This window comes from Bubalus kerabau, chromosome 7 (assembly GCF_029407905.1).
Source record: "Bubalus kerabau isolate K-KA32 ecotype Philippines breed swamp buffalo chromosome 7, PCC_UOA_SB_1v2, whole genome shotgun sequence".
Classification (NCBI taxonomy): Eukaryota; Metazoa; Chordata; class Mammalia; order Artiodactyla; family Bovidae; genus Bubalus; species Bubalus kerabau.
The window spans coordinates 3,512,379-3,535,944 of record NC_073630.1 but is presented as its reverse complement, the minus strand read 5'-3'; positions in this window follow the sequence as shown (position 1 = coordinate 3,535,944).

The window sequence follows — 23,566 nt, the reverse complement described above, 5'->3', positions numbered from 1 at the left end:
CTCCTTGTTGTGCCTTCATCCTACGGGATGCATTCCAAGACGTGTACGGGCATCGGGTTCTTATTAATAGCTGACCGGGAAATGGGGTCTTTCCACATGTGGCACCACCCACGAGGCTACATCTCCAATTTCCTCGTGAGACAGGCCTCATCCTGATGTGCGCTGGGAAGATCGGTAACCCCTTCCACACAAAGCAGGAGAAAAGACACTCCTGTTGCAATCAGGAGGGGAGAAGGGGCTCAAATGAGGTGGTGCGGGGAACATGGGTGTTACCCTCGAGTGAGGCCTGTATGTTGGGGAACTTTGGGGGTGCCATCATGGGTGCCAAGTACCGTTTTGCACTTCAGTAGGAACGTGGGACTTCTTTTGAGACGCTGTGGTGGGCAAGGGCCTCATGCTGGGAAGACGATGGAACCACGTGGTTTTTCTCGAGTTGCGGCGGGATTCTCGAGTTACGACGTGGATTTCAGGCTTCCTCTTGTGTTGGCCCTGGGAAGCCCAAACTTCGCTTCCAGTTGCGAGGGAAAGCTGGATGTTGTGCTCGAACCACTGCAAGGCCAAAGAGACCTCATCTAGGCGTGTGTCCAGGACCTAATAGTCCTCTCAAGGGAAGACAAGGATCTCGGGATTGCACTCCAGACTCCCCCGGGGAGTCAGGCCTCGCCTCGAGGGGAAGCAAAGGACTGCGCTCTCCTCTCGAGCCCCGACGCGGATCTCTTGGAGCCCACTGAGTCGCCTCAAGGGAATCCATCCTACTCTTCAGTTTGTAGAGAGGACTCGGGATTGCTCTCCAGGCCAGGCAGGAAAAGAAGGCCCTCAGCTCGCGAGGACGGGGGCGTCTCAGGGGTTTCCTCGAGCTGCGGCGCCCATGGGGGTTTTCTCCCGAGGCACGACGAGGATCTCAGGGAGCCTCTCGTGCGGCGCCAGGGAAGCCAGGTCTGCATGCGCGAGGCGAGGGGGAGCGCATCATTGCTCTCTAGTCCAGAGAGGGGACAAGGGCCTCAAGACACTTTGAAGAAGGACTATCGAGGTCTTTCTCGAGTGGCGGCGGGAAACCCTTATTTCCCTCGACTTCTGCCGGGGACCTGAGGGAACTTCCCAGGGTGCCTCTAAGAGGTGAGGGATGCTGTGGAGTTAGCGGGGTCTCTCGGGACTCCGCTGGGGTTGGCGCAATGGAAGAGGGCCTCATCTCGAGGGGAGGCAGGAATATCAGGCTTCCTCTCTGTTTCTGACTCCGACCCTCCGACCTCAGGGTCCCTGCAGAGTTGGGAGCGGAGAGTCAGGCCTCGTCTTGTCTGAGGAGGGGTCCGGGCCTCGGGTCCTTCTCAAGGGCGGACCGGGGAATCGGGGGCGTTCGGCATGTGGCCCCACCCACGTGGCTCGTCTCGAATTTCCTCCTGAGACCGGCCTCACCCTGAGGTGCGCCGGGAAGGCCGGGAAAACCTTCCAGATCACGCAGGGGAATCGCCTCTCCTGTCGCGATCAGGAGGGGAGAAGGGGCTCAGAGGAAGCGGTGCCGGGACCCTCAGTGTTCCCCTCGGGGGACCCCGGCGTGTCGGGGGACTTTTGGGGGTCGCAGGAAGGCTGTCAGGGACCGTTTCGCCCTTCAGGGCGGAACAGGGGACTTCCCTTGAGACGCCGTCACGGGAAAGGGCCTCATCATGCCAAGAGGTGGGAACCACGTGGTTTTTCTCGAGTTGCGGCGGGATTCTCGAGTTACGATGGGGATCTCAGCCTTCCCCTTGGGTTGGCCCTGGGAAGCCCAATCTTCCCCTCGGGTTGCGAGGGAAAGCTGGGGGTTGCGCTCGAGTCACTGCAGGGCCGAAGAGACCTCACCTAGGCGTGTGTCCGGGACCTAATATTCCTCTCCAGGGAAGGCAGGGATCTCGGGGTTGCATTCCAGGCTCCCCCGGGGAGTCAGGCCTCGTCTCGAGGGGAAGCCAAGGACTCCGCTCTCCTCTCGAGTCGCGACGCGGGTCTCTTGGAGCCCCCTGAGCGGCCTCAAGGGAGTCCAGCCTCCTCTTCCGTTTGGAGAGAGGACCCGGGATTGCTCTCCAGGCCATGCAGGAAAAGAAGGCCCTCAGCTCGCGAGGACGGGGGCGTCTCAGGGGTTTCCTCGAGCTGCGGCGCCCGTGGGGGTTTTCTCCCGAGGCACGACGAGGATCTCAGGGAGCCTCTCGTGCGGCGCCAGGGAAGTCAGGTCTCCATGCGCGTGGCGAGGGGGAGGGCGTCCTGGCTCTCGAGTCACGGGAGGGGACTAGGGCCTCGAGACGCGTTGAAGAAGGACTCTCGAGGTCTTTCTCGGGGGGTGGCAGGAAACCCTCGTGTCCCTCGCCTTCTGCCGGGGACCTTAGGGAACTTCCCAGGGTGCCTCTGAGAGGCGAGGGATCCTGTGGAGGTGGCGGGGCCCCTCGGGACTCCGCTGGGTCTGGCGCAACGGAAGAGGGCCTCACCTCGAGGGGAGGCAGGAACCTCAGGCTTCCTCTCCGTTTCGGACTCCGACCGCAGGGTCCCTGCAGAGTTGGGACAGGAGAGTCAGGCCTCGTCTTGTCTGAGGAAGGGAACCCCGCTGGCCTCTCGAGTTGCTCAGGGGGTCTCAGGCCCCACGTCGAGCTGTGTGTGGAACCCGCGGGTCTTTGTGGACGATGCACGGGGGTGGCAGTGCCCCTTCGTGTTGTGCCTTCACCCACAGGGTTGCCTTCGAAGAGGGGTCCGGGCCTCGGGTCCTTCTCAAGGGCGGACCGGGGAATCGGGGGCGTTCGGCATGTGGCCCCACCCACGTGGCTCGTCTCGAATTTCCTCGTGAGACCGGCCTCATCCTGAGGTGCGCCGGGAAGGCCGGGAACCCCTTCCAGACCACGCAGGGGAATCGCCTCTCCTGTCGCGATCAGGAGGGGAGAAGGGGTTCAGAGGAAGCGGTGCCGGGACCCTCGGTGTTCCCCTTGGGGGACCCCGGCGTGTCGGGGGACTTTTGGGGGTCGCAGGAAGGCTGTCAGGGACCGTTTCGCCCTTCAGGGCGGAACAGGGGACTTCCCTTGAGACGCCGTCGCGGGCAAGGGCCTCATCTTGCCAAGAGGTGGGAACCACGTGGTTTTTCTAGAGTTGCGGCGGGATTCTCGAGTTACGACGGGGATCTCAGCCTTCCCCTTGGGCTGGCCCTGGGAAGCCCAATCTTCCCCTCGGGTTGCGAGGGAAAGCTGGGGGTTGCGCTCGAGTCACTGCAGGGCGGAAGAGACCTCACCTAGGCGTGTGTCCGGGACCTAATATTCCTCTCCAGGGAAGGCAGGGATCTCGGGGTTGCATCCCATGCTCCCCCGGGGAGTCAGGCCTCGCCTCGAGGGGAAACAACGGACTCCGCTCTCCTCCCGAATCCAGACGCTGATATCTTGGTGCCCCCTGAGTGGCCTCAAGGGAGTCCAGCCTCCTCTTCACTTTTGAGAGAGGACTCGTGATTGCTCTCCAGGCCATGCAGGAAAAGAAGGCCCTCAGCTCGCGAGGACGGGGGCATCTCAGCGGTTTCCTCGAGCTGCGGCACCCGTGGGGGTTTTCTCCCGAGGCACAACGAGGATCTCAGGGAGCCTCTCTTGCGGCGCCAGGGAAGTCATGTCTCCTTGCACGTGGCGAGAAGGAGCGCGTCATTGTTCTCGAGTCATGGGAGGGGACTAGGGCCTCAAGACGCATTGAAGAAGGACTCTCGATGTCTTTCTTTGGTTGCAGCGGGAAACCCTCGTTTCCCCAGACTTCTTCCGGGGCCTGAGGGAACTTCCCAACGTGCCTCAGAGAAGTGAGAATCGCTGTGGAGTTGGTGGGACCTCTCGGGACTCCACTGGGTTTGTCGCAATGGAAGAGGGCCTCATCTCGAGTGGAGGCAGGAACCTCAGGCTTCCTCTCCATTTCTGACTCCGACCGCAGGGTCTCTGCAGAGTTGGGACAGGAGAGTCAGGCCTCGTCTTGTCTGAGGAATGGAACTCCGCTTGCCTCTCGGGTCGTTCAGGGGGTCTCAGGCCCCTTGTCAAACTGTGAGTGGAACCTGCGGGTGTTTCCAGAAGATGCATGGGGGTGTCAGTGCCCCTTCGTTTTGTGCCTTCCCCCACAGGGTTGCCTTCAAAGAGGTGTCCGGGCATCGGGTTCATTTCAAGAGCGGACCGGGAAATCGGGGTCATTCTGCATGTGGCACCACCCACGTGGCTCATCTCGAATTTCCTCGTGAGACCAGCATCATCCTGAGGTGCACCGGGAAGGCTGGGAACCTCTTCCACACAAAGTAGGGGAATCGATTCTCCTGTCGCGATCAGGAGGGGAGATGGGGCTCAGATGAAGTGGTGCCGGGACCCTCTGTGTTCCACTCGAGGGAACCCGGCGTTTCGGGGAACTTTAGGGGTCGCATCAAGGGAGCCAAGTACCGTTTCCCACTTCAGGACGGAACGTGGGACTTCCCTGGAGACGCTGTAGCGGGCAAGGGCCTCATCCTGTGAAGACGTTGGAACCACGTCGTTTTTCTTGAGTTGCATCGGGATTCTCGAAAATGACAGGAATTTCAGGTCTCTCTTGGGTTGGCCCTGGGAAGCCCAATCTTCAATTCGAGTTGCGATGGAAAGCTGGGGGTTCTGCTCGAGTCACTACAGGGCCAAAGAGACCTCATCGAGGCGTGTGTCCAGGACCTAATATTCCTCTCAAGGGAAGACAGGGATCCCGGGTTTCCATTCCAGACTCCCCCGGGGAGTCAGGACTGGCCTGGAGGGGAAGCAAAGGACTCCGCTTTCCTCTCAAGTCGCGACACGGATCTCTTGGAGCCCACTGAGTGGACTCAAGGGTGTCAAGCCTCCTCTTCAGTTTGGAGAGAGGACTCGGGATTGCTCTCCAGGCCAGGCAGGAAAAGAAGGCCCTCATCTCGCGATGACGGGGGCGTCTCATGGGTTTCCTCAGGCTGCTGCGCCCATGGGGGTTTTCTCCCGAGGCACGACGAGGATCTCAGGGAGCCTCTCGTGCGGCGCCAGGGAAGTCAGGTCTCCATGCGCATGGCGAGGGGGAGCCGGTCATCACTCTCGAGTCATGGGAAGCGGCTAGGTCCTCAAGAGGCGTTGAAGAAGGACTCTCGAGGTCTTTCTCAGGTTGCGGCGGGAAACCCTCGTTTCCCTCGACTTCTGCAGGGAACCTTAGGGAACTTCCCAGGGTGCCTCTGAGAGGTGAGGGATGCTGTGTAGTTGGCAGGGCCTCTCGGGACTCTGCTGGGTTCGGCGAAATGGAAGAGGGCCTCATCTCGAGGGGAGGCAGGAACCTCAGGCTTCCTCTCGGTTTCGGACTCCGACTGCACGGTCCCTGCAGTGTTGGGACAGGAGAGTCATGCCTCGTCTTGTCTGAGGAATGGAATTCTGGTTGCCTCTCGAGTTGTTCCGGGAGTCTCAGGCCCCTTGTCGAGCTGTGTGTAGACCCTGCGGGTTTTTCCGGATGATGCACGGGGGTGTCAGTGCCCCTTCGTATTGTGCCTTCACCCACAGGGTTGCCATCGAAGAGGTGTCTGGGTATCGGGTTCTTATCAAGAGCGGACGGGAAAATCGGGGTCGTTCGGCACGTGGCACCTCACACGTGGCTAGTCTCGAATTTCCTCCTGAGACCGGCCTCATCCTGAGGTGCGCCAGGAAGGCCGGGAACCCCTTCCAGACCACGCACGGGAATCGACTCTCCTGTCGCGATCAGGAAGGGAGAAGGGGCTCAGATGAAGTGGTGCCGGGACCCTCGGTGTTCCCCTCGAGGGAACCCAGCGTGTCGGGGAACTTTTGCGGTCGCATCAAGGGTGTCAAGTACCGTGTCGCCCTTCAGGGCGGAACATGGGACTTCCCTGGAGACACCGGGAACTTCGGTGTTCCCCTGGAGTGAGACCGGTATGTTGGGGAACTTTGGGGTCGCATCAAGGGTGCCAAGTAGCATTTCGAACTTTAAGATGGAACGTGGGACTTCTCTTGAGACTCTAGCTGGCAAGGGCCTCATATTGCGATGAAGGGGGAACCACATGGTTTTTAAGACTTGAGGCTGAATTCTCGAATTACGATGGGAAATTCAGACTTCCTCTTGTGTTGACCGTGGGAAGACCAATCTTCCATTCAAATTGTGAGGGAGAGATGGAGGTTGCTCTCGAGTCACTGTAGGGCAAAATAGACCTCATCTAGGCTTGTGTCTAGGACATAATGTTCCACTCCAGGGGCGACATGGATCTCGGGGTTGCATTCCAAACTCACCCGGGGAGTCAAGCCTCGTCTCCAGGGAAGCAAAGGACTCCGCTCTCCTCTCGAGTCGCACCGGGTATTTCTAGGACCCAACTGAGTGGCCTAAAGGGAGTCAATACTCCTGTGAAGTTTGGAGAGAGGACCAGGAATTGCTCTCCAGGTCAGGCAGGAAAAGAAGGCCCCCATCTCTTCTTGACGGGGGCATCTTGTGGTTTTTCTCGAACTGCGGCGCCAGTGTGGGTTTTCTCACGAGGTACGATGGGGTACTCAGGGAGCCTCTTGTGTGGTACTAGGGAAGTCAGATTTCCTGCTTGTGGCGAGGGGAGCTCGTCCTTGCTCTGGAGTCATGGTAGGGGAATCGGGCATCAAGAGACATTGAAAAAGGACTCTCCAAGTCTTTCTCGGGTTACTTCAGGAAACTCTGGGTTCCCTCAACTTGTGCCAGTGACCTCAGGTAGCTTCTCAGGGAGCCTCTGAGAATTCAGGGATACTGTGGTGTTGGGAGGGGCCTCTCGGGACACCACTGAGTTTGGTTCAATGGAAGAGGGCCTCTTCTCTAGTTGAGGCAGGAACCTCAGGGTTCCTCTCCATTTGTGACTCCAATTGCAGGGTCCCTGAAGAGTTGGGACAGGAGAGTAAGGCCTCGTCTTGTGTGAAGGAATGCAACTTCACTTGCCTCTCGAGTTGTTCACGAGGTGACAGTCCACATTTGGAGCTGTGAGTGGAATCTGCGGGTTTTTCCAGACGATGCATGGGGATGTCAGTGTCCCTTCGTGTTGTGCCTTCATCCACAGGGTTGCCTTCGAAGAGATGTCCGGGCGTCAGGTTCTTATCTAGAGTGGACCGGGAATTCGGGATCTTTCAGCATTTGGCACCAACCATGAGGCTACTTTTCGAATTTCCTCATGAGACCGGCCTTATCCGGAGGTTCGCGGGGAACGTCAGGAACCCCTTGCAGAAAAAACATGGGAATCGACCCTTCTGTCGCGATCAGGAGGGGTGAAGGGGCTCACAGGAAGTGGTGCCGTGAACTTTGGTGTTTCCCTCGAGTGAGACCGGTATGTCAGGGAACTTTGGGGGTCGCATCAAGGGTGCCAATTACCGTTTTGTACTTCAGGATGGAACGTGGGACTTCCCTTGATACGCTGTAGCGGCCAAGGGCCTCATCTTGCGATGACGGGGGAGCCACGTGGTTTTTCTCGAGTTGCTGCGGGATTCTCGAGTTACGACGGGGATTTCAGGCTTCCTCTTGTGTTGGGCCAGGGAAGTCCAATCATCCATTCGAGTTGCGAGGGAGAGCTGGGGGTTGCGCTCGAGTCACTGCAGGGCAAAGGAGACCTCATCTAGGCTTGTGTCCAGGACCTAATGTTCCTCTCCAAGGGCCACAGGGATCTCAGGTTTGCATTCCAGACTCACCCAGGGAGTCAGGCCTCATGTTGAAGGGAAGCAAAGGACTCCGCTCTCCTTTCGAGTCGCGACGGGCACCTCTTGGAGCCCACTTTGTGGCCTAAAGGGAGTCAAGCCTCCTGTGAAGTTTGGAGAGAGGACTTGGGACTGCTCTCCAGGCCATGCAGGAAAAGATGGACCTCATCTCGCGATGACGGAGGGATCTTGTGGGTTTTCTCGAGCTGCGGCACCAGTGTGGGGTTTCACACGTGGTACGGCGGGGAGCTCAGGGAGCCTCTCGTGTGGCGCCAGGGAAGTCAGGTCTCCATGTGCGTGGCGAGGGGGAGCGCATTATTGCTCTCGAGCAATGGTAGGGGAATCTGACCTCAAGACACATTGAAGAAGGACTCTCGAGGTCTTTCTTCGGTTGTGGCAGGAAACCCTTATTTCCCTCGACTTTTGCCGATGGCCTCAAGGAGCTTCTCAGAATGCCTATGAGAAGTCAGGGATACTGTGGAGATGGGAGGGGCCTCTCGGGACTCCACTGGGTTTGTTTTAATGGAAGAGGGCCTCATCTCGGGTTGAGGCAGGAACCTCAGGTTTCCTCTCCATTTCTGACTCAGATCGAAGCGTGCCTGCAGAGTTGGGATTGGATACTCAGGCCTCGTCTTGTCTGAGGAAGGGAACTCCGCTTTCCTCTCTCATTGTTTAAGGGGTGACAAGCCAGTTGTGGAGCTGTATGTGGATCCTGCAGGTTTTCCGGACGATGAACAGGGTTGCCAGTGCCCCCTCGTGTAGTGCCTTCATCCACAGGGTTGCCTTAGAAGAGGTGTTCGGGCATCGGGTCCTTATCAAGAGCAAGACCGAGAAATCGGGGTCTTTTGGCACGTGGCACCAACACGAGGCTACGTCTCGAATTTCTTCGTGAGACTGGCCTCATCCTGAGGTGCGCCATGAAGGTCGGGAACGCCTTCTAGACAAAGCAGGGGGATCGACCTTCCTGCCATGATCAGGAGCGGAGAAGGGGCTCAAATGAAGTGGTGCCAGGAACTTCGGTGTTCCCTTGGAGTGAGACCGGTATATTGGGGAACTTTTGGGGTCGCATCAAGGGTGCCAAGTAGCATTTCGAACTTTATGACGAAACATGGGACTTCTCTTGAGACTCTGTAGCGGGCAAAGGCCTCATATTGCGATGAATGGGGAACCACGTGGTTTTTAAGAGTTGCGGTGGGATTCTCGAGTTACAACGGGAAATTCAGACTTCCTCTTGTGTTGGCCCAATGAAGACCAATCTTCCATTCGAATTGCAAGGGAGAGATCGGTGTTGCTCTCGAGTCACTGTAGGGCAAAATAGACCTCATCTAGGCTTTTGTCCAGGACATAATGTTCCTCTCCAGGGGCAACAGGGATCTCGGGGTTGCATTCCAGACTCACCCGAGGTAAGGCCTCATCTCGAGGGGAAACAAAGTACTCTGCTCTCCTCTCAAGTCGCGACAGGTATCTCTTGGAGCCCATTGAGTGGCCTAAAGGGAGTAAAGCCTCCTGTGAAGTTTGGAGAAAAGACCAGGGATTGCTCTCCAGGTCAGGCAGGAAAAGAAGTCCCCAATCTCGCGATGACGGTGGGTTTTCCCGAGCTGCGGCGCCAGTGTGGGGTTTCTCACGAGGTATGACGGGGAGCTCAGGGAGCCTCTCATGTGGCGCCAGGGAAGTCAGGTGTCCATGCGCATGGCGAGGGGGAGCGTGTCATTGCTCTCGAGTCATGGTAGGGGAATCCGTCCTCAAGACGCGTTGAAGACGGACTCTTGAGGTCTTTCTCGGGTTGCGGCAGGATACCCTGTGTTCCCTCGACTTGTGCCGGTGACCTCAGGGAGTTGCTCAGGGTGCCTCTGAGAAGACACTGATACTGTGGAGTTGGGAGGGGCCTCTCGGGACTCCACTGGGTGTGGTATAATACAAGAGGGCCTCATCTCGTGTTGATGAAGGAACCTCAGGGTTCCTCTCCATTTCAGACTCCGATCTCAGGATTCCTGCAGAGTTGGGACAGGAGAGTCAGGCCTCGTATTCTGTGGAGAAATGAAACTTAGCTTGCCTCTCGAGTTGTTCACGAGGTAACAGGTCACTTGTCGAGCTGTATGTGGAACCTGCAGAATTTTCCAAAAGATGCACGGGTGTTCAGGGTCCCTCCTTGTTGTGCCTTCATCCTACGGGATGCATTCCAAGACGTGTACGGGCATCAGGTTCTTATTAATAGCTGACCGGGAAATGGGGTCTTTCCGCATGTGGCACCACCCAGGAGGCTACATCTCCAATTTCCTCGTGAGACAGGCCTCATCCTGATGTGCGCTGGGAAGATCGGTAACCCCTTCCACACAAAGCAGGAGAAAAGACACTCCTGTTGCAATCAGGAGGGGAGAAGGGGCTCAAATGATGTGGTGCGGGGAACATGGGTGTTACCCTCGAGTGAGGCCTGTATGTTGGGGCACTTTGGGGGTGCCATCATGGGTGCCAAGTACCGTTTTGCACTTCAGTAGGAACGTGGGACTTCTTTTGAGACGCTGTGGCGGGCAAGGGCCTCATGCTGGGAAGACGATGGAACCACGTGGTTTTTCTCGAGTTGCGGCGGGATTCTCGAGTTACGACGTGGATTTCAGGCTTCCTCTTGTGTTAGCCCTGGGAAGCCCAAACTTCCCTTCGAGTTGCGAGGGAAAGCTGGATGTTGTGCTCGAATCACTGCAAGGCCAAAGAGACCTCATCTAGGCGTGTGTCCAGGACCTAATAGTCCTCTCAAGGGAAGACAAGGATCTCGGGATTGCACTCCAGACTCCCCCGGGGAGTCAGGCCTCGCCTCGAGGGGAAGCAAAGGACTGCGCTCTCCTCTCGAGCCGCGACGCAGATCTCTTGGAGCCCACTGAGTCGCCTCAAGGGAATCCATCCTACTCTTCAGTTTGGAGAGAGGACTCGGGATTGCTCTCCAGGCCAGGCAGGAAAAGAAGGCCCTCAGCTCGCGAGGACGGGGGCGTCTCAGGGGTTTCCTCGAGCTGCGGCGCCTGTGGGGGTTTTCTCCCGAGGCACGACGAGGACCTCAGGGAGCCTCTCGTGCGGCGCCAGGGAAGCCAGGTCTGCATGCGCGAGGCGAGGGGGAGCGCATCATTGCTCTCTAGTCCAGAGAGGGGACAAGGGCCTCAAGACACTTTGAAGAAGGACTATCGAGGTCTTTCTCGAGTGGTGGCAGGAAACCCTCATTTCCCTCGACTTCTGCAGGGGACCTGAGGGAGCTTCCCAGGGTGCCCCTGAGAGGTGAGGGATGCTGTGGAGTTAGCGGGGCCTCTCGGGACTCCACTGTGGTTGGCACAATGGAAGAGGGCCTCATCTCGAAGGGAGGCAGGAACCTCAGGCTTCCTCTCTGTTTCTGACTCCGACCCTCCGACCTCAGGGTCCCTGCAGAGATGGGAGCGGAGAGTTAGGCCTCGTCTTGTCTGAGGAAGGGAACTCCGCTTGCCTCTCGAGTTGCTCAGGGGGTCTCAGGCCCCTCTTCGAGCTGTGTGTGGAACCCACGGGTGTTTCTGGACGATGCACGGGAGTGTCAGTGCCCCTTCGTGTTGTGCCTTCACCCACAGGGTTGCCTTCGAAGAGGTGTCCGTGCAACGTGTTCTTCTCAAGAGTGGACCGGGAAATCGAGGTCGATAGGCATGTGGCACCACCCCCGTGGCTCATCTCGAATTTCCTCGTGCGGACGGCCTCATCCTGAGATGCACCGGGAAGGCCGGGAATCCCTTCCAGACCACGCAGGGGAATCGACACACCTGTCGCCATCAGGAGGGAAGAAGGGGCTCAGATGAAGTGGTGTCAGGACCCTCAGTGTTTCCCTCGAGGGAACCCGGTGTGTCGGGGAACTTCTGGGGGTCGCATGAAAGGTGTCAGGTACACTTTCGCACTTCAGGACGGAAACTGGGACTTCCCTTGAGACACCATAGCGGGCAAGAGGTTCATCTTGCAAAGACGTTGGAACCACGTGGTTTTCCTCGAGTTGCGGCGGGATTCTCGAGTTACGACGGGGATCTCAGGCTTCCTCTTGGGCTGGCCCTGGGAAGCCCAATCTTCCCCTCGAGTGAGAGGGAAAGCTGGGGGTTGCGCTCGAGTCACTGCAGGGCCGAAGAGACCTCACTTAGGCGTGTGTCCGGAACCTAATATTCCTCTCCAGGGAAGGCAGGGATCTCGGGGTTGCATTCCAGGCTCCCCTGGGGAGTCAGGCCTCATCTCGAGGGGAAGCCAAGGACTCCGCCCTCCTCTCGAGTCGCGACGCGGGTCTGTGGGAGCCCCCTGAGCGGCCTCAAGGGAGTCCAGCCTGCTCTTCAGTTTGGAGACAGGACCCGGGATTGCTCTGCAGGCCATGCAGGAAAAGAAGGCCCTCAGCTCGCGAGGACGGGGGCGTCTCAGGGGTTTCCTCGAGCTGCGGCGCCCGTGGGGGTTTTCTCCCGAGGCACGACGAGGATCTCAGGGAGCCTCTCGTGCGGCGCCAGGGAAGTCAGGTCTCCATGCGCGTGGCGAGGGGGAGCGCGTCCTGGCTCTCGAGTCACGGGAGGGGACTAGGGCCTCGAGACGCGTTGAAGAAGGACTCTCGAGGTCTTTGTCGGAGGGCGGCGGGAAACCCTCGTTTCCCTCGCCTTCTGCCGGGGACCTTAGGGAACTTCCCAGGGTGCCTCTGAGAGGCGAGGGATCCTGTGGAGGTGGCGGGGCCCCTCGGGACTCCGCTGGGTCTGGCGCAACGGAAGAGGGCCGCACCTCGAGGGGAGGCAGGCACCTCAGGCTTCCTCTCCGTTTCGGACTCCGACCGCAGGGTCCCTGCAGATTTGGGACAGGAGAGTCAGGCCTCGTCTTGTCTGAGGAAGGGAACCCCGCTGGCCTCTCGAGTTGCTCAGGGGGTCTCAGGCCCCTCGTCGAGCTGTGTGTGGAACCCGCGGGTCTTTGCGGACGATGCACGGGGGTGGCAGTGCCCCTTCGTGTTGTGCCTTCACCCACAGGGTTGCCTTCGAAGAGGGGTCTGGGCCTCGGGTCCTTCTCAAGGGCGGACCGGGGAATCGGGGGTGTTCGGCATGTGGCCCCACCCACGTGGCTCGTCTCGAATTTCCACGTGAGACCGGCCTTATCCTGAGGTGCGCCGGAAAGGCCGGGAACCCCTTCCAGACCACGCAGGGGAATCGCCTCTCCTGTCGCGATCAGGAGGGGAGAAGGGGCTCAGAGGAAGCGGTGCCGGGACCCTCGGTGTTCCCCTCATGGGATCCCGGCGTGTCTAGGGACTTTTGGGGGTCGCAGGAAGGCTGTCAGGGACCGTTTCGCCCTTCAGGGTGGAACAGGGGAGTTCCCTTGAGACGCCGTGGCGGGCAAGGGCCTCATCTTGCCAAGAGGTGGGAACCACGTGGTTTTTCTCGAGTTGCGGCGGCATTCTCGAGTTACGACGGGGATCTCAGCCTTCCCCTTGGGTTGGCCCTGGGAAGCCCAATCTTCCCCTCGGGTTGCGAGGGAAAGCTGGGGGTTGCGCTCGAGTCACTGCAGGGCCGAAGAGACCTCACCTAGGCGTGTGTCCGGGACCTAATATTCCTCTCCAGGGAAGGCAGGGATCTCGGGGTTGCATTCCAGGCTCCCCCGGGGAGTCAGGCCTCGTCTCGAGGGGAAGCCAAGGACTCCGCTCTCCTCTCGAGTCGCGACGCGGGTCTCTTGGAGCCCCCTGAGCGGCCTCAAGGGAGTCCAGCCTCCTCTTCCGTTTGGAGAGAGGACCCGGGATTGCTCTCCAGGCCATGCAGGAAAAGAAGGCCCTCAGTTCGCGAGGACGGGGGCGTCTCAGGGGTTTCTTCGAGCTGCGGCGCCCGTGGGGGTTTTCTCCCGACTCACGACGAGGATCTCAGGGAGCCTCTCGTGCGGCGCCAGGTAAGTCAGGTCTCCATACGTGTGGCGAGGGGGAGCGCGTCCTGGCTCTCGAGTCACGGGAGAGGACTAGGGCCTCGAGACGCGTTGAAGAAGGACTCTCGAGGTCTTTGTCGGAGGGCGGCGGGAAACCCTCGTTTCCCTCGCCTTCTGCCGGGGACCTTAGGGAACTTCCCAGGGTGCCTCTGAGAGGCGAGGGATCCTGTGGAGGTGGCAGGGCCCCTCGGGACTCCGCTGGGTCTGGCGCAACGGAAGAGGGCCTCACCTCGAGGGGAGGCAGGAACCTCAGGCTTCCTCTCCGTTTCGGACTCCGACCGCAGGGTCCCTGCAGAGTTGGGACAGGAGAGTCAGGCCTCGTCTTGTCTGAGGAAGGGAACCCCGCTGGCCTCTCGAGTTGCTCAGGGGGTCTCAGGCCCCTCATCGAGCTGTGTGTGGAACCCGCGGATCTTTGTGGACGATGCATGGGGGTGGCAGTGCCCCTTCGTGTTGTGATTCACCCACAGGGTTGCCTTCGAAGAGGGGTCCGGGCCTCGGGTCCTTCTCAAGGGCGGACCGGGGAATCGGGGGCGTTCGGCATGTGTCACCACCCACGTGGCTGGTCTCGAATTTCCTCGTGAGACCGGCCTCATCCTGAGGTGTGCCGGGAAGACCGGGAACCCCTTCCAGACCACGCAGGGGAATCGCCTCTCCTGTCGCGTTCCGGAGGGGAGAAGGGTCTCAGATGAAACAGTGCCGGGACCCTCGGTGTTCCCCTCGAGGGAACACGGCGTGTCGAGGAACTTTTGGGTGTCGCAGGTAGGCTGTCAAGGACCGTTTCACCCTTCAGGGCGGAACAGGGGACTTCCCTTGAGACGCCGTCCCGGGCAAGGGCCTCATCTTGCCAAGAGGTGGGAAACACGTGGTTTTTCTCGAGTTGCGGCGGGATTTCGAGTTACGATGGGGATCTCAGCCTTCCTCTTGGGTTGGCCCTGGGAAGCCCAATCTTCCCCTTGAGTTGCGAGGGAAAGCTGGGGGTTGCGCTCGAGTCATTGCAGGGGCCAAGAGACCTCACCTAGGCGTGTGTCCGGGACCTAATATTCCTCTCCAGGGAAGGCGGGGATCTCGGGGTTGCATTCCAGGCTCCCCCGGGGAGTCAGGCCTCGTCTCGAGGGGAAGCCAAGGACTCCGCTCTCCTCTCGAGTCGCGACGCGGATCTCTTGGAGCCCCCTGAGCGGCTTCAAGGTAGTCCAGCCTCCTCTTCAGTTTGGAGAGAGGACTCGTGATTGGTCTCCAGGCCATGCAGGAAAATAAGGCCCTCATCTCGCGATGACCAGTGTGTCTCATGTGTTTCCTCGAGCTGCCGCGCCAGTGTGGGTTTCCTCACGAGGTACGATGAGGAACTCATGGAGCCTCTCGTGCAGTGCCAGGTTAGTCAGGTCTCCATGCGCCTGGCCAGGGGGAGTGTGTCATGGCTCTCGAGTCATGGTAGGGAATCGCGACTCAACACATTTTGAAGCACTCTCGAGGTCTTTCTCGAGTCACGGCAGAAAACCCAGGGGTCCCTCGACTTGTGCCTGTGACCTCAGGGAGCTTCTTTTTGTGCCTCTGAGAACTCAGGGATACTGTGGAGTTGGTAGGGGCCTCTCGGGACTCCACTGGTTGTGGTGCAATGGAAGAGGGCTTCGTCTCGAGTGGACGCAGGAACCTCAGTCTTCCTCTCCGTTTCTGACTCGGATCCCATGGTCCCTGCAGAATAGGGACAAGACAGTCACACCTAGTCTTCTGTTGAGGAATGGACCTTCGTTTTCCTTTCGAGTTGTTTACAGGGTGACAGGCCACTTGTCGAAATGTCTGTGGGACCTGCGGGTTTTTCTGGACGATGCACGCGGGTGTCAGTGCCCCTTCGTCTTGTGCCTTCATCCACAGGTTTTCCTTCAAAGAGGTGTGCTGGCATCGGGTTCTTTTCAAGAGTGGACCGTGAAATTGGGGTCTTTTGACATGTGGCACCACCCACGAGGCTACGTCTCGAACTTCCTCATGAGACCGGCCTCATCCTGAGGTGCGCCCGGAAGGTCGGGAACCCCTTGCAGACAGAGAAGGGGAGTCGACCCTCCTGTCGCAATCAGGAGAGGAGAAGGTGCTCAGATGAAGTGGTGCCGGGAACCTCGGTGTTCCCCTTGAGTGAGTCTGGTATGTCGCGGAACTTTTGGGGTCGCATCAAGGGTGCCAAGTACCGTTTCGCACTTCAGGATGGAACGTGGGACTTCTCTTGAGATGCTGTAGCGTACAAAGGGCCTCATCTTGCAATGACGAGGGAAGCACGTGGTTTTTCTCGAGTTGCGGTGGGATTCTCGAGTTACGACGGGGAATTCAGGCTTCCTCTTGTGTTGGCCCAGGAAGTCTAATCTTCCATTCGAGTTGCCAGGGAGAGCTGGGGATTGGGCTCCATTCACTGAAGGGCAAACTAGACCTCATCTAGGCTTGTATCCAGGACTTAATGTTCCTCTCCATAGGCGACAGGGATTTGGGGTTGCATTCCATACTCACCCGGGGAGTCAGGCCTTATCTCGAGGGGAAGCAAAGGACTCCACTCTCTTCTCGAGTCGCGACAGGTATCTCTTGGAGCCCACTGAGTGGTCTTTGCTCTGTAGGAGAGCTCTAGTGTTCATAAGCCTGTACATAAGTGAACACAGACATTCTGTGTGCATGTTGCTGCATACCCAAAATAGGGCCACAAGGAGCCTCATGCTCTCCATGTGGCGCGGAAGCTGTGCAGCCACGCAGCAGCTGAAGAATCCAACCAATTGCTCTTTTCTTACCTCTGACAGAGCTCGCATTGCCGTAGCGCTTGGCAGTTTGAAAACACTGGACCCTAACCCCTCTCAAAGTAGGCCTGGGTTCTAGTTCGAATAGAAAGTCAATAGCGGAGCTGAGGACAGGAACGCGGCAGTCATTTATCACACGCTCCTGCAGCCTGCTACTACAGGGACACTAACGCTAGAAGCTAGGAATGTCTTTGCAAGGTGCGCAAAGGACAAGGGAGAACCTCGACCCTGACTCTAGTATTTCAGTCCCCTGAGCAGATCTGAGGTTCTCCCGCTGTAGAAGCTAACCCATTCCTTTCAAATACAGGCTTCCTAACACAGGGCCAGTTGGCTGCTTGCTCTTCCACGAAGCAGGCTTCCTTAACTTGCAAACTGCGAATTCCGCTTAACAGCCTGGAGGAAAATCGCTTCTTGGAAGATTTTTTTCAGAGGCTGTATCCCCGGAGCTGGGGCCAAGCTAGGGGACCCATACTGACAAGGGAAGGCAAAACCACATCCAATGTCTTTGCTCTGGAGGACAGCTTTGGTGAGCCTAAGTCTTTCAGGAATATTTCTGGCTCCAACAGAGTCAAATTCTGTGTGTGAAGCTGCACAGCCAAAATAGGGGAACAGAGAGCCTGATTCTCTCTGTGTAGCTTTGAAGCTGTCATTCAAACAACAGCTTGAGAATCCATACAATGCTCTCCCTTACTGCTAAGAGAATTCTCATTGCTGTAGTCCTTGACAGTTTGTAGAAATCCGCACCCTAACCCTTCTCCAAGTAGGCCTGGGTCCTAGCTCGGAATAACAGGCAACGGCGGAGCTGAGGCCAGTAAGGCACAAGTGAGGTCTCACACACTCTTGCAGCCTGATCGTCCAGGAGCAGTAAGGCCTCTTTTTCCCTGTAGGAGGCTCGCTTGCCTTGCCTCCTGTGAACTGCATTTCCCAGCCTGGGCGCAAAGCTGTTCCTGGAGATTTTTTCCCAGGGACTGTTTCCCTGGAGCTGGGTCGGACCTCGGGGGCCCAACTCACAGGGGAAGACAAAACCACATGGACAGGTCTATGCTCTGTAGGAGAGCTCTAGTGAACCTCATCTCTCAGGAACATTCTTGGCTTCTACAGAGACACCTCTGTGCATGAAGCTACACACCCAACATAGTGGCAAAGGGAGTCTGATTCTCTCCGTGGGTGCTGATGCTTTGTGGCAAAGCACCTGCTAAGAATCCATCCGCATAGGCTTCCCTCACCTTGACAGAGGTCTCATTGCTGTAGTCCTTGGCAGTTTGGAAAGAAGCAGACCCTTACCCTTCACCAAGTAGGCCCTTGTCCTTGTTTGAATGGAAAGGCAGTAGCTGAGCTGAGGCCAGTAAGGCGCCAGTCAAGTCTGACATATTCCCGATGCCTGCTCCTTCATGGAAAATAACGTTAGAATCTGGGAATGTCTTTGCAAGGCTGGCAAAGGGCAGTCAGGAACCTCGACCCTGCCTCTGGAATTTCTATCTTCTCAGCACATCTGGCGGTCTCGGTCAGGAGAAACTAACCCATTCCTTGCAAATATAGGCTTCCAGACACAGGCCGGTTGGCTGTCTCTTCTTGCCGAAGGAAGCTTGCTTATCCCACCTCCTGTGAACTCCACTTCCCAGCCTGGGTGATAAGAGGTTCTTGGAGATCTTTTCTCAGAGGCTGTTTCCAAGGAGCAGGGGCTGATCCCAGAGACCCACACGCACAGGGGAAGGGAAAACCGCATGGATAAGTCTTTGCTCTCTAGGAGTGCTCTAGTGAACCTCAGTCTGTGGGGAATGTTCTTGGCTCCAACGGGAACATCTCTGTGTGGGAAGCTGCATTGCCAACATAGAGACACAGAGACCTGATTCTCTCTGTGCAGCTTTGACGCTGTCGTTCAAACAACAAATTGAGAATCCACACAATGCTCTCCCTTACCACTGAGAGAGTTATCATTGCTGTAGCCCTTCGCAGTTTCTGGAAATCGGCACACAAACACTTCTCCAAGTAGGCCTGGGTTCAAGTTCATATGAACATGCAATAGCGGAGCTGAGGCCAGTAAGGCACCAGTCAGGTGTCACACACTCTGGCAGCCTGCTCCTTCAGGGACAGTAAGCCCTCTATTTCCCTTCAGGAGGCTCGCTTGCCTTACTTCCTGTGAACAGCGTTTCCCAGCCTCAGCGAAGCGGTTCCTGGAGATCTTTTCTCAGGGACAGTTTCCCCGGAGGTGTGGCGGACCTCGGGGACCCAACTCACAGGGGAAGGAAAAACCACATGGACAGGTCTATGCTCTGTAGGAGAGGTTTAGTGAACCTAATCTCTCAGGAACATTCTTGGCTCCTATAGAGACAACTCTGTGTGTAAAGCTACACTCCCAACATTGGGGAACAGGGATCTTGGTTCTCTCCGTGGGGTGCTGATGCTTTGTAGTAAAGCACCTGCTTGAGAATCCATCCTCTTAGGCTTCCCTCGCTTTGACAGAGGTCTCATTGCTGTAGCCCTTGGCAGTTTCAAAGAAGAAGACCCTTACCCTTCATAAAGTAGGTCCTTGTCCTAGTTTGAATGGAAAGGCAATAGCTGAGCTGAGGCCAATAAGGAGCCAGTCCCCTCTGACACATTCCCGAAGCCTGCTCCTTCATGGAATATAACTCTAGAATGTTGGAATGTCTTTGCAAGGCTGGCAAAGGGCAGTCAGGAACCAGCACCCTGCCTCTGGAATTACCGACTTCTGAGCAGATCTGGAGGTCTCCTTTAGGAGAAGCTAACCCATTCCTTCCAAATAGAGGCTTCAAAACACAGGCAGGTTGGCTGCCTTTCGTGCCCGAAGGAGGCTTGCTTTTCTCTCCTCCTATGAACCCCAGTTCCCAGCCTCTGGGAAAAGCGTATCTTGAAGATATTTTCTCAGGGGTTGTTTCCACGGAGCTGGGGCCGAGCCCGGGGCCCAAAGGCACAGGGGAAGGCAAGACCACATGGACAGGTCTATGCTCTGTAGCAGACCTCTAGTGAACCTCATCTCTCAGGAGCATTCTTGGCTCCTACAGAGACACCTCTGTGTGTGAAGCTGCGTACCTAACATAGGGGCAGAGAGAGCCTGATTCTCTCTGTTCATTTTGACGCTGTCATTCAGAAAACAGCTTGAGAATCCATAAAATGCTCTCCCTTACCACTAAGAGAATTCTCACTGCTGTAGCCCTTGGCACTTTGTAGAAATCTGCACCCAAACGCTTTTCCAAGTAGGCCTGGGTGCTAGCTCGGATGAACAGGCAATGGTGGAGCTGAGGCCAGTAAGGCAACAGTCAGGTTTCACATATTCTGGCAGCCTGCTCCTCCAGGGACTGTAAGGCCTCTTTTACTCTGCAGGAGATTCGCTTGCCTTACTTCATGTGAACAGCATTTCCCAGCCTCGGCGAAGCGGTTCCTGGAGATCTTTTCTCAGGGACAGTTTCCCCGGAGGTGTGGCAGACCTCGAGGACCCAACTCACAGGGGAAGGCAAAACCACATGGACAGGTCTATGCTCTGTAGGAGAGGTTTAGTGAACCTAATCTCTCAGGAACATTCTTGGCTCCTATAGAGACAACTCTGTGTGTGAAGCTACACTCCCAACATTGGTGCACAGGGAGCTTGATTCTCTCCGTGGGGTGCTGATGCTTTGTGGCAAAGCACCTGCTTGAGAATCCATCCTCTTAGGCTTCCCTCACCTTGACAGAGGTCTCATTGCTGTAGCCCTTGGCAGTTTGCAAAGAAGAAGACCCTTACCCTTCATAAAGTAGGGCCTTGTTCTAGTTTGAATGGCAAGGCAATAGCTGAGCTGAGGTCAATAAGGAGCCAGTCCCGTCTGACACATTCCCGAAGCCTGCTCCTTCATGGAAAATAACTCTAGAATCTAGGAATATCTTTGCAAGGCTAGCAAAGGGCAGTCAGGAACCAGTACCCTGCCTCTGGAATTACTGACTTCTGAGCAGATCTGGAGGTCTCCTTTAGGAGAAGCTAACCCATTCCTTCCAAATAGAGGCTTCAAAACACAGGCAGGTGGGCTGCCTTTTCGTTCCCTATGGAGGCGTGCTTTTCTCTCCTCCTACGAACCCCGGTTCCCAGACACTGGGAAAAGTGGATCTTGAAGATATTTTCTCAGGGGTTGTTTCCACGGAGCTGGGGCCGAGCCTGGAGACCCAAAGGCACAGGGGAAGGCAAGACCACATGGACAAGCCTTTGCTCTTTAGTATAGCTCTAATGAACCTCACTCTGTCAGGATCTTTCTTGATTCCTACGGAGACACACCTGTGTGTGAAGCTGCGGGCACAGAGAGCCTGATTACCCCTGTGCAGCGCTGAGTCTGGGCGGCTAAACAACAGCTTGGGAATGCAGCCTGGGGCGCTTCCCTTCCCTCGGACAGAGCTCTCCTTGCGGTAGGCCTTGGTAGTTTGCATACAATGGGGCCCTAAGCCCTCTGCAAGTTGGCCTGGCTCCTAGGTCCAAAGGGCAGGCCAGAGTGGAGCTGAGGCTGTCAGGCTCCAGACACATCTCCCATACTCCTACATCCTGCTCCTTCCCCGGGCGTGAACGCTAGAAGCTGGGAAGGTACCTGGACCGTGCAGGGGCGGGGCGAACGCGGGCGGCGTGGGGCGGGGGTCGGCTTCTGGCGGGGGTGGGGGCGGGCTTCCCAGTTGTGCTCTCGGAGGTGGACACTGAGGCTGCAAACGCGCCGGGAGTGCACCCGGGACTGGGTAAACCCGGGCTGCGCGGGTCGAGATTCCGATGGCTTTGGGTGGGGGTCGGTCCCAGTTGTGCTCCCGGGGGTCGCCACTGCGGCTGGGAACGCGCCGGGAGCGCGGCAGGGGCGGGGCTAACCCTGAGGGCGCGGGGCGGGGGTCGGCTCATGGGGGAGATGGGGAGGGGTTCCCAGTTGCGCTCTCAGGGGTTGCAACTGCGGCTGGGAACGCCCATTTCGTCCGCTCCTGGGTCCCCAAGGATCGCCATCCCGTGGGTGCATTGGAGGGCTGCGGACCACAGGTAAGGGAACTGGGACTGCGTGGAGCAGGGAACCAAGTATTCCGCCATCTGTTGGCACATTCTCGGAGCTCCCCAACCTGGCGGTCGCAGAAAGGCCTTGCCTTTGGGGTCAAGGCCTTTACCGCTCCACCCCTCTGCTGAAAAATCTCCGAGTCTGCGCGGTTCTTCCAAGCAGCCTAGTGTCCCCTGGAAGTCCAAGGGACAGAACACTGAACTCTGGCCGGCTGGCCCAGCCCTGCTTCTGGCACTTTGTAAGCCAGCGGGCCCTTGAGCACCTGCTGGGATGGGAAAGGGAAGGGTCCACGGATTGCACCCTAGAAACTTAGTAGGGTGCATGGATTTCAAACCCTGGTGGCCGCCCAGGCAGCAAAGAAGGGGGGAGGGCACCTTGCTGCCCTTTCATGGCAGAATCTGTGGTTGTCCAGCTGCGTGGGCCTTTTCATGAGGACCCTGTGCAATAAAAGTTTGGTGTTTTGGAACTGAATAATTAGAACGTGTAAAAGCTTTAAATTATGTGGTGGTGTAATTAAAAAACAAAACAAAACAAAACCAAGCTCCAAGTGTTTTGCAAATGGAGGTTTAAATATTGAAGGACTGTATTCCTTGCACTGTGGCATTCTATCAAGAAGTGTGCAGGATTTTTTTTTTTTTTTAAGAAAAGTGTTCGAAGTGAGGGAAACAGGAAACCCAGAGGTGCCCCTGTATTTGGGGGAAGGCCTTAGGAGGTCACTTGGAAATGCTGCTGGATGTGCGGGAGGGCGGCAGATGGGCTGTGCAGGCTTGTCCTTTGCATGGATGTTCTTGTGTGTGGAAACCCAGCTCGGAGCCATCTCCTGATGTGTAAGAATTTCGCAGACAAACCTTGAGCTAAGCAATGCATTTTTTCCTAAGAAAATGTTTGTCTTAAGCGATGTAAATATCCTATGTATTTCCACTAGACTCTGGCTTCAGGTCGGTTCCCCCAAAAGGCTCAGAAGCGATTTGAACAAAACAGCATGTTTTCCTCCTAGCTTGTTCTCCTTATCTATGTTAAGGAAATGATATATTTGCCTGCAATACTGCCTTTCTTCAAGATTCATGTCAATCAAGTTTTGGCCCGGGATGACTCACCTGCTGCCAATATTATCTCAATGCATGTCGTGGGGGAAGGGCCTGGTGCCATTCCCTGAAACAGTTCCTTTCTTTCCTTAGCTGACTGCTAGTGCCTGTAGAATATCTGGCTAAAGACCAGCAGGGGGTACTCTTACTACCCCCCCCACCCCGCCTCAAGTCTAAGTCAGCAGCTTTCTCTATCTCTTTAATACTTTAATAACATTTGATGACACAAAAGCTCTGAGCGATCAAATCATATCAAATCTTCATTTCAGATTGAAGATGCATTCCATGGTATTGCCATCTTAAGTCTTTCCATCGTTATGGAATATCTGTCCATGTATTCAGGATAGTTTTCAGCCAGGGTGTATAATTTCCAGTGTGCCAGTCTTGTCATCCTCGTTACATCCATGGCAAAGTGTTTTATTCATGTTGATATTATTGAAAGGGAATTTTTTAAAATTCCTTTTCAGATTATTATCTGCTAATGTATACAGATAAAACTGTGTAATCATTCATTTTTATCAGTTTGGACAGCTTGATAGTTGTCTTTAATTTCTTTACTTTCTGACACTTTAAGATTATCCTGGGACACATATGTAATGCCTCACCCCTAAATTCAGACATGTGTTCAAAGAACTTCTGTCCTTTTATTTATTTATTTATTTATTCTTTAACATTGAAATCGTTTTGACTATGCTGGGTGTTTGTTGCTAAATGGAAGTAGCTAGGACCTCTGGACTGCAGTCTCTCATCTCTTGCTGACCTCTTGTTGACCTCTGCAGATTCCTGGTAGGTGGGAGCTTGTTAGTTCCTTGTTCCTTATCAGAACCTCCTGTGGTAAGTGTTTTTCTCTTCTCTGTTGCCTGGTAAGGGTGGGTGGTCATGGGCATCCCAAAGTTGGCTAGAAGTCAATTATTTAGGCAGGCTTGTGCATAGATATGGGAGAAGGCAATGGCACGCCACTCCTGGAAAATCCCAAGGACGGAGGAGCCTGGTAGGCTGCAGTCCATGGGGTGGCTAAGAGTCGGACACCACTGAGCGACTTCATTTTCACTTTTCACTTTCATGCATAGGAGGAGGAAATGGCAACCCACTCCAGTGTTCTTGCCTAGAGAACCCCAGGGACTGCGGGGCCTGGTGGG